The 11,515-nt window shown below is 37.5% G+C and overlaps 1 pseudogene; it reads right to left on the bottom strand.

The window, feature by feature from the left end:
• Window positions 1–8,547: 8,547 nt before the first annotated feature.
• The window catches only part of LOC102838281, a 20,759-nt pseudogene continuing 17,791 nt past the window's right edge, over window positions 8,548–11,515 (bottom strand).

Raw genomic sequence — 11,515 nt, forward strand, 5'->3', positions numbered from 1 at the left:
CCTGCATAGGGTTTTCAAGGAGCTTCTGATGAATTTGAACTGCCAAACTTGCTGTTCAAATGACTTTACAGTCCAGTAGATTATCCTGCAGCACCACACAAGGATTCATATAGTTGAAATTTCATGAATGAGAAGAAAATGGGGGCCATAACCACAGGTATAGGAGCTAGGCTAGGTTAGGTTATGGCCCCCTTTGGAATGAGTTGTTCGTTATGCTAATGAGACAAGATTAGGATTAGATACATATTGAGTAGACACCTCAGTATGGACACAGGGTATGACTTAAGTCACTACCTTTAGTTTTCTTGGGGTTGTGGTCCTCATCCAATACGTAGGAATTCTCTAGCAATGTTCTTTCTCTTACTCTGGTTCCTGTATTTGGCAAGGCTTGGTTTGGCCTCTGGTACTTGGGACTTAAGCCAGCGGCCAATTATCTGACCTGATTTTGCTGACTTCCACAGCTTTGTTAGTTGTCAGTCTGTTGTGTGACCTGCTGATTTACTTAGTCAGCCCCTGTAGTCATGTTGAATCAGGAGAGACCTCTAGAGTGACACCTGACCCACAGATTTCAGATTTGCCAGCCTTCCCAATTGTATGAGCCATATTGTTGATGGTTAATGAATTCTGTGAGATATTGCAACTAATTACACTACCCAATGGTGGGAAAGAAGACTAAGGGGAAGAGGAGTAATTAATGGTAGAGATGATGAAATGACACAGCAGTTTGGAATGCTGCACAATCAGAACATCTTTAATTTTGGCCTTATAGGAACCAGCTTCCTGCTCATCTTTCTAAAAATAAATTATTTATGAACCACTTTAGTCTTCTGATAACATCAATAGTTTGGCCCATCTTCTTAGCAGGAGACATGGCAGTATAGGAAATATAGTTCCCATTTCACACACTGAGGCTCCATTTGCATCCCAAGTCACTTATATTCTCAGTCATGGATACGATACTTTGATTCTGAGCCCATTAAAACCCATCTACAAGCTGCTGGGCTCCTTCTTTATGGAATTTAACATGAACAAAAGAGTTGTTAAGTGTCATCAAGTCAGTTCCAACCCATAGCAACCCTGTATAGGGTTTCCAAGGAGTGGTTGGTGGGTTTGAATTGCTGACCTTGTGGTTCAAACTGGCCTTGCAGTCCAGCGCATTATTCTGCATGCCACACCAAGAATCCTATACAGCAAATAACCCTGTATAATTGCCTAGAAGTGGGGATGCTTGGTGAAATTTTCTTCCCTTTTTTTACATATCAATTTCCTTGCTACCCCTTAGCCCTCATTTCCCTCCCACACTTCTTAAATTTTCTGAAAGTTGAGTATGGGATATGCTAACCTTCTTTACTTGATTCCTTGTTGTTTTCCCCATTCAATAAATATCTTTTTGTGATTGGTTTTCAAGTGCCTTAGATGTTCACTAATTAAATTCTGAGATGTTTATCAAAAGGTTGGTAGTTCCAACCTACCCAGTTGCCCTCTATGAAAAAATACCTGAAAATCTCTTCCTATAAAATTACAGTCTATGAGTTTGGCCACATCTCCATAGATTCCCATTGACAAGGAGATTAGATAAAGAACAGAAAGGACTGGTTGGTCCAAAGTATGGTGAGACCTAGGGACTCCTGAGCCCATGGACAAGGACAAAGCCACAAAGGGCTAGAGCTGAGGTTGAAGCATCCAGCTGATATGAAGTGAGGGGAGATACACAAGAATGCTCAAACTTGCAGATAGTACCCGTTTGATTTAGCTTCGATGGCTTGATGATCAGAACTCTACTAGAGGAAAAAAAAAAAAATGGGTAAAGAAAACAATTGTAAATTGTTACAGTTTGATGAACTTTATCTATACTTATGGATGTAGTAGCTCAAAATACCAACTGAGTGGGAAGAAGTCATCACATCAATGATCAAACATATCCCCTTTGTCCACAGGGTTGATAGAGACAGGCAACTTGGACATTGGCAACCTAAAATGGGGGGCCATTAAGGCATAAAGTGATTGGTTTATAAGTTTTTAAGAGGAAGTTTAGTTTCAGTGTGGGGGGGAAGGTAGAATCCCTACTGTATAGTTTTTATCTTGTCTAGATGGATCTGGTGAAAGGAGACGTTCAATACTGATTCAATACTGAGTAATTGTTATCATGACTAATTGTGACTGTCACAATCGTAAAGGTAGAAGTTTTGTAACAAGAAGCAAAGAGTAGTTAATCTTACAGTCTAGGAACAGAGGACCCTAGGACCATCAAGGAAGAAGAATATGAACAGAATGTGAGACCCTTCACCCTAGTCGCCATCAAGCCCTGCCCTCCCTGCTTCTTCAGTAAGTCTGTAATGTCCTTATTCTGTTCCAAGCCCTTCTGAGTTTTGCTACTTGTCTGTGGAGTGGATTTTGACCCACAGTGACCCAGTATAGGATTTCCAATAGCAGCTGTTGAGCTAGAACCACAGTTCCTGCAATTCAAAAGGCTTTGCAGTCTGGCAGATTAAACCACAGCAGGGGTGCTTTGTTACTGGTGTTAAGCTGCTATTCTGGTTGGGCTGGCCCAAACCTTGATGCTTTGATGGGCGGGCCTAAGGCTAAGAGGCTGGGCAGAGGGCTGGCATAGGCCGAAGAAGTGGGGGATGGGATTGGTGCTTGTAGGCAGAATGGGTCTGTTTTTGATGATGTCTAAAATGCCTCTCTTTGTCTCCCTGTGTCTTGAGGCCCCCAATTTGTCCTATATACACACCGGTAATGCCTAATGTGGCAATGAGGACCCCCTTGGGATGGACTATGTTGGTTCCTGTGGCCCCGCTAGTTCTCTGAGAGCGTCAGCCCTTTGAATGGGTCTGCTCAAGCCCTGCTAAGTTCTGCAGTGAGTGGGACCGTCCCCGGGTAGGAACCCAGAGCAGGCGGGTGGAAGTTCAAAATGCTCGTAATCCCTCAATAGTTTGATCCTTCAAAAAATTAAGTTCATAAAGTTGCAACCTAATGTTTTATGTTTGCTCAAAAGCTGTCTGTCTATCAGGTGGGGGCCCCAATTTATGATACTGCCCCCTACTTTCTCCCAAGCCTGTGTACCTGTTTTGCCCAGTCAGGGAAGCGCCACCCTCCTTAGTGGTAATTTTTATGGGCAAATCTGTTGCAAAATATTTATTCAAAGTGCTAGAAAAAAACAAAGATGTCACTTTGAGAACTAAAATAATCCTGACCCAAGCTCTGGTATTTCCAATTGCCTCATACATATGTGAAACCTGGATAGAACAAAGAAGGTGGAAGAAGAATCCATACCATTGGATTCTGGTGTTGGTGAAAACCATTTCATATACCATATACTACCAGGAAATTGAGCAAATCTGTCTAGAAAGAAGTATAACTAGAATGCACTTTAGAAATGATACGGTGATCCTTCATTTCATATATTTTGTACATGTTATCAGGAGGGATCAATCACCGGAGAATTATATCATGCTTGGTAAAGTAGAGGGTCATTGAAAAAGAGGAAGACCCTCAACTAAATGAATTGCAACAATGGGCTCAACCCTAGCAATCGTGGGGATGGTGCCGGATCAGGCCCTGATTTGTTCTATTGTACATAGGTTCTGTTGTACATAGAATTGGGGCAGATTTGATGGCACTGAGCAATAGGAACAACAATCTACTGGAAACAGACCACCAGGTGTGTCCTCCACAGTGACTTTGGGAAGTTTTGAACCATCAGCTTTTAGGTCAGTAGAGGAACACTCACTATTTGTGCCACTCAGAGACCTATGTTATATACATTAACCAGTAAGTTAGACCACCTCTCAATCTTCCCCTTCAATATTAGCATTTAGCAGTCCTAGTGTGGTACTGTAAGAAAGGCATTAGAGTGCTAGCTGCAAAGTCTGCATTTCAAACCCACCAGCCTCTTCTTGGAAACCCTATACAGGGTTGTTAACAGTTGGAATGGACTCGATGGCACTTAGCAACAACAATAGCATTAACATTTAAGCTAAATAAAATAATCACTATTTATTCTGATTTTATTGATTGAATAAATTTACAACTAGATTATTTTTCATTATTAAATATTGCACAGTAGAAATATGTATTGTTTCATGTATAAAATTGTTTAAATTTGAATTCTGGGCTGATTTTTAGAAACAAATTGCTGCAAACAAAAATGGTTCCTTGGGAGAAATTTATTTCAGATTCCAAACAAATAATTCAAACTTAGTTCTAAAAAGAAAACTCAATGTGTTGAGCTTGCTTATATTTGGTTGTTTTGAAATGAAGTACACCTACTTGACTGAAATTACTAATACCATACTTATCCATTTCTTCTGATTACTGAAGCTGAGTTTACAAATACTACCCACTTTGTGGAAACCATTTATAATTTGGGGGTCAGCAAATTGAAATGCTATCATAATATATGTCTTTGTTGCTCAATCATGTGAGAGTTGAATTCACATATTGTGTTTCAGAAAGTGATATTTGACCTGTGAAACATCAAAATTTACATAATAACCATGAATCATAACATACCTTGAAGAAGAATGTTTTTGAAAAGAAGCTTGCCAATCAATTGAAGGAGTTTTCTATTAAAATAGGTTAAAAAAAAAAAGATGAAGGAAATGTATTAGTAAGATTAAATTTAAAACAGGAACTATTTTAGAAAAAACTATGTATCTGACCAAAATAATGATTAACAAAGGATAAAAACTAACTTCATACATAAAGAAACCAGTAGTGGTCAATAGAAAACAATAGAAAGACAAATATTAGGAAGGCAGAATATTGTTTAAACAGTCAGGTGAAAGCAAGTGCTGAGCATATGGGTAAGGGTAAAATTAATATGAAGATGAGAGCAAGCTGCAAACTGATATCTGCTAGAGGATGGGTTATAAAAACAAATATTTATGAAACCTTTCTGATAGAGAAACAGAAAAGAACAGAGAGAAGATATGATACTGATGGAGGAAATTTTCTCTTCAATTATCTATGTTGTTGTTGTTGATAAGTGCTGTTGAGTCCATTCCAACCCATAGTGACCCTGTATAGGGTTTCTGAGGAGCGGCTGGTTAGCTTGAACCACTGACCTTGTAGTTCAAAGGGCTTTACAGTATGATGCATTAACTCACAGCACCACAATATAGAGCCTGCGTTTTTCTGAAAGCAGACATCTGACAATTATTTGTCTTGTCAATTTTATCTGTCACAAATTATTTGAAACTACATATGTAATGCAGATGTTTAGATTGTAGAACAGAAGATTCAGGAGTAAATGATGTGAGGAAGGAATAATTTGAATTTATAAAAAAGTTGTTGTTGTTGTTGTTGTTAAGTGCTCTTGAATCAGTTCTGACTCATAATGATCTCAGATAGGCTTTCCAAGACATATCCAGTGAGTTTGAACTGCCAGCCATGTGGTTCACTAATATGCATTAGTCCAATGCATATCTAACAGTGCTACACTGGGACTCCTATATACAATTAAGGAGAAATAATTAGGATCAATGCATGGAAATCAAAACTGAATTCATTTTAAATAAGTGAATACAAAACTGTTACTTATTCATTTATTGTTTTTAATGGAATGGCTTTATAATAATGAAATGTGATTCCATTGAGGAAGGATATAGTAGCCAGTGGTACAGTAGTCCGATAAGTTAATTTTCTGAGTCTGATGGGCATTAATGTTTGTTATTGTTGCTGTTTGTGTGTTCTGTTGTGTTGGTTCTGATTCATAGCGACCCTGTCTAGGGTTTCTCTATGGAAATCCTCATTTTCCTCCTTGGAGTGGCTGGTGGATTAGAACCACCCTCCAACCAGTTAATAATCCAATGAGTAACAAATCCACTACATCACTGGGATTCAATGTTTGCTAGATGGGTAGAATAATGCTACTACTACAAATAATAACAGCTAAAGATTATTGAATGTTTATAATAATTCATAGTCTATGAGAGATCTTCAAAGAGCTCATGAAAAATGCCTACGATGAAAACACAATGTATAGATTGCATATTTTTGTTTGCATTAAAATAGATCCACACTAATTTATCATAGCATATCTGAACAGGATCTGGTCTGACCCACTAAGAAAGGGAAAACATCAGTTTGAAAAGAGCCCTATTATGCTTCTTCAAAATGATGGAAATAGCAATACTATATGACCTAGCAACCCCTCGACTTGATATATCACTGAGAAGTAAGACACGAATAGATAGATGCACATTCATACTCATTGCAGAAGTATTCACAATAGGAAAAAGATGGAGACAACCTAACTGCTCATTAATGAAAGAATGGACAGACAAACTTTGGTACATACACACAATGGAATATTATGCAACTTTGAAGAATAATGATGAATTTGCAAAACACTTTATAATATGGATGAACCTGCAGGACATTAAGTTGAGTGAAATTAGTCAATCACAAGAGGACAAAAGCTGTATCGCACCATTCTTGTAAAAATTCAAGAAAATATTTTCATGCCATAAGAAATATTCTTTGATGGTTACCAGGAGTGGAAGGGTAGAGAAAATAATTCACTGGCTAGAGGGTAGATATATGATAAATCAGATGTCAGGAAACGCAACATACAACAAGATGGAGTTTGACAAAGAATGATGAAGACAGGTGAAGACACAGGAAGTACCACAAGGGCTAAAGGGGATACATATAAATAGAGTTATACACACAATGCTGCAAAAACAGAATTCTACAGGTAGACACATGGACAAACACACAGGCTGGACAGGTGTGGGAAGGAGAGTGGGCAAATACCCACAAATATATAAGTGTTTGAGAGGGAGTATTTGTATGTAGGTATTTATCCTTGCTGCAAACACACCTATGAATACATGGGGCATTTTGATGTTGTTATGTGCTGTCAAGTCGGTTCCAAGTCATAGCAACCCTGTATAGGATTTCCGAGGAATGGCTAGTAAGTTTGAACCGCCAACCGTGTGGTTCAAACCCACCTTGCAGTCCAGTACTTAAGAACGTTATTGTGCTGTCGAGTTGGTTACAACTCATAGTGACCTTGTTTAGAGTTTACAAGAACCAGTTGGTGGGGTTGAACTGTTGACCTTGTGGTTCACAGTCCAGTACTGATCCTATAGCACTTATCAGGAGTTATGAGCAGCATATTATTGTTGCTAAGTACTTTTGAATCGGCTCAAACTGACCTTGCAGTCCAGCACACTAACCCACAGCACCACATCAAGACATCCTACCTTTGTGAGTAGTAACTGGAATCTTAAAGGCTCATGAGCGGCTTCTAAGGGGCAACTACTGGTCTCTTCATGTACAGAAAAAAGATGAGTGATGGTTCATAGCAAACTCAAAACTATATAGAATTTCTAAGGGGTTGCTGGTGGGTTTGAACTGCCAACCTTGTGGTTAGCAGTCCAGTCATTATCTTATAAAGCCATCCCTGGACTCATGTATGTAGCATTTTATACACTGGATCAATGAGGAAAAGAGACAATCATATTATGCTAAAAATTAGTAGTTTTATCTGTATTTAAAAAGTAGTGAGAAGTAGATAAAATTTCCTTATGTGAAAGAAAAATTACACAATAATGTTGTTATGTGCCGTGGAGTCGGTTCTGATTCATAGTGACCCTGTAGGGTTTCCAAGGCTGTAAATCTTTACGGGAGAAGAAAGTCTCATCTTTCTCCCACAGAGCAGCTGGTAGTTTCGAACTGCTGACTGAGAGATTAGCAGCCCGATTGGTAACCACTATGCTACCAGAGCTCCTTTACACAATAATAAGAAGGTAATTTTAGAGAATATTGTTAAGATGTCAAATTTCTTAATTGTGAAATAAGCAAAACAGCAACAACAATGTATAAAAAAAATCTTGTTAGTTTCAGCTACATTATAGAATGTTTAAAAATACATAATATAGTGTGAAGATAAGCCACACTTGTAACACATTGAAATATTTTCAGAATATGCAATTAACTTTTATGAGTCTATATACAGAAAAGATAATCACCTAGTACTAAGATTAACAAGAATTTTGTATAGGCACTTTACAGAAGACAAGGCCTAGTTAGGCCCAAAATAAGTAGATGCTCAACCTTGTTATTAATTGGGGAGATGTAAATATAAATGTTGTTAAGTGCCCTTCATGCCACTTTCAATTCATACCAACCCTGTATAGGGTTTACAAGGAGCAGCTGATGGGTTTGAACCACTGAATTTTTGGTTAGCATTTCACTGCTTATCCTATGGTGCCATACCAGGGCTACACAAGTATAAATGTTGTTGTTGTTAAGTACCATCGAGTTGGTTTCAACCCATAGCTCCCTGTACAGGGTTTCTGAGGAGGAGGGGTTCAAAGTGGCCTTGTGGTTCAAACCGACCTTGCAGTCCAGTACATTAACCCACAATGCCACACCAGGACAAAAGTACAAATAGTTGCTTATAAATATATATTTCTTTTTAAAGAGAATATAAATGTCATGCTTTCTTAATAAATATGTATTTGCATTTCCCCATATTTTCCTAGGATTTAGGTTTTTTTTTTGTTGTTTTTTTTTTCCATTCAGAAATGTATCTTAGATACCGAATTTCTTTTCACAGATGCTGTGTGCATTTTCTTCATAATCGTCTTGTGTTACCACCATATCTTCAAAATTGTCATTCTCTGATATCATTTTTCCACCTTCCCAGGAATAAGTAATAGAGTTTTCTGGTAGTACAACAGAAACATCATAATCTGTGGGAGTGAGACATCGAATTTCTGAGTAAACCTGATCCCTAAATTGAGGGAAAAGGGAATTTCCTCCTGTCAAAACAACGTTCTTAAAAAAATGCAGCTGCATTACTTCAGGTAAGTTTTGAACTGAGTAGACAATAGCTTCTGGAATTCCCATTTCTTGAATGCCTATATCAGAAGGATTAAAGAGTATTTCTGGAACAGCAAATCTCTCATTGGCCAGATGAAGAATTTGTTACCCTGGTTTGTATTTTCCACTTAACACCGTCTCTTCCCTTGGCTTACAAAAGCCTTTTTTAATTGTATTGAAATCTGGCAAAATGTAAGCTATCATTACTGTATTTTCTTCTTTTCAACTTTGCAATATCCATGTCTCTATAAAAATCCTGAGACACATAACGTCCATCTTCTTTTACTTGGTTGATCACATGCATTTCATCCACAACATGTAAGTTGCCTGTAAGAGATGATCTCCTTTAGATGATTCATTAAAAGCTTTCCTCCCATATTTACCTGAATAATTGCTTCTTTTTTGTTTTTACTTCTACAGTAAGGGAAAATATGTATAAATGAATATCCACTATCTACAATGATACAGCATAACTCAGAAGAATTATCTCAGAAATATCTATGTGCACTGAGAGTCCCAGCATTTACTCCTAATACTGCTTGGAACTGGTATTCATTAAACAGGATTTCATTCATTGATTCCTGAATTGAAGTGAAGTCAAAATACGGTTCTGTGACAATAATATTAGTATCTAAAAGGTCAAATGGATACATGTCTTTTTTCCAAAAAGATAATGTATCTTTTTCCAAACTTGTCTTTGAACATCCCAGTTTACCAAGTAACCATTCTGAAAGGGAAGAAAGTAAAAGAGTCCAGCAGAGTCTTTTATTTCATCTATTTGGTTGGCAGTAAAGGTTTTGAGATGTGCTGTTTTTGACCTAAACTTGCAGTTAGGTATAACGAAGACATTTTCATGGCTGTAACTGACTTTTGGCGTTGCAGTCTCAGTTATCCAGCACTAAAATTGACATTTTAGCATAAGCCACATTATCATTGCGGCTGCTGTCCCATTCAGCAAGATTTAGTTTGACAGGAAATTTATCTTAGTGCAAGCATTTTCTCTTTTGGGATAGACTAGTTTTTAGTCTGGATGATTGTATTTGATTTTTTCTCGTCCTTATATTTTAGAGTCATATTAATTAATTTCCCACTTAACTATCCTTGGGCCCCTTGTAACCTATAGTCTACTTTCTGTCTCTATGTATTTCCTTATTCTTATTACCTCACGTAAGTGGAATCATACAGTATTTGCCCATTTGTGACTAGCTTATTTCGTTTGGACCTGTGTCTTCAAGGTCCAGCCATTTTTTTTTTTTTTTTTAATGTAGAAGAATTTTAATTCACTTTAATACTACATAATATTCCACTGTATGTATATATATTTATAACATTTTGTTTTCCATTAATCTTTTCATAGACAATTTGGGTTGTATCCACCTTTAGTTATTATGAGTAAGGTTGAAAATAAAATTGGCATATGAGTGTCTGCCTGTGTCCATGAATTTCTTTAGCTAGCTACCTAAGAGGGAAATGACTGGATTATAGGTGATTCTAATATTAACTTTTGAGTAACTGCCAAACTGTTTTTCATAATGGCTGCACCATTTTACATTCTGATCAATAATGCATGAATGTACCAATTTCTCCAAATTCTTTCCAATACTTATTATTTATATGATGTTAGCCATCTAAGTAGGTGTGATGGTATTTTACTGTGATTTCATTATGCATTCCTATAATGACAATTGATTGGGAGCATATTTTCATATGCTTATTGACCGTTATTCTTTTTTTATTATTATTTTAAGTTTTTGCAGAGATGTCTTTTCAATCATTGTTCATTTTTAAAATAGGGTTGTTTGTTTGAATTTAAAGTTCTTTGCATTTTGAATATTAAACCGCTGTTGTTGTTGTTGTTGTTAGGTGCCATTGAGTTGGTACCGACCCATAGCGACCTCATGCACAGCAAAATGAAACACTGCCCGATCCTGGGCCCACCCTACTACTGTTCCCACGCTTGAGTCCATCGATGCTGCTACTTGTCCAATCCATCTCATTGGGGGTCTACCTCTTTTTCTCTGACCCTCTACCTTACCAAACATGATATCCTTCTCCAGCAACTGGTCCCTCCTGGCAATATGACCAAAGTATGAGAGATGAATTTGTCCATCTTGGCCTCCAAGGAGTACTCTGGCTGCACTTCTTCCAAAACAGATCTATTGGTTCTTTTGGCAGCCCATGACATTTTCAATATTCTCCTCCAACACCATAACTCAAAAGCATCAATTCTTCTATGGTCTTCCTTATTCACTGTCCAGCTTGCATATGAGGTTATTGAAAATACCATGGTATAGGTTAGGGGCACCTTAGTCCTCAAGTTGATATCTTTGCTCTTCTACATTTTAAAAAGGTCTTTTGCAGCAGATTTGCCTAATGCAATACGTCACTTGATTTCTTGACTGCTGCTTCCATGAGTGTTGATAGTTGATCCAAGAAGATCTTGACAACTTCAGTCTTTTCTCTGTTGATGAGAATGTTGTTTATTGGTCCAGTGGTGAGGATTTTTCTTTTCTTTACATGAGATGTAAACCATACCAAAGGCTGTGCTCTTTGATCTTCATCAGTAAATGTTTTAAGTTCTCTTCACTTTCAGCAAGCAAGGTTGTATTATCTGCATATAGCAGGTTGCTATTGAATCTTCCTCCAATCATGATGCCATGTTTTTCTTCATATAACC

Source organism: Chrysochloris asiatica, unplaced genomic scaffold (genome assembly GCF_000296735.1).
Source record: "Chrysochloris asiatica unplaced genomic scaffold, ChrAsi1.0 scaffold00015, whole genome shotgun sequence".
NCBI lineage: Eukaryota > Metazoa > Chordata > Mammalia > Afrosoricida > Chrysochloridae > Chrysochloris > Chrysochloris asiatica.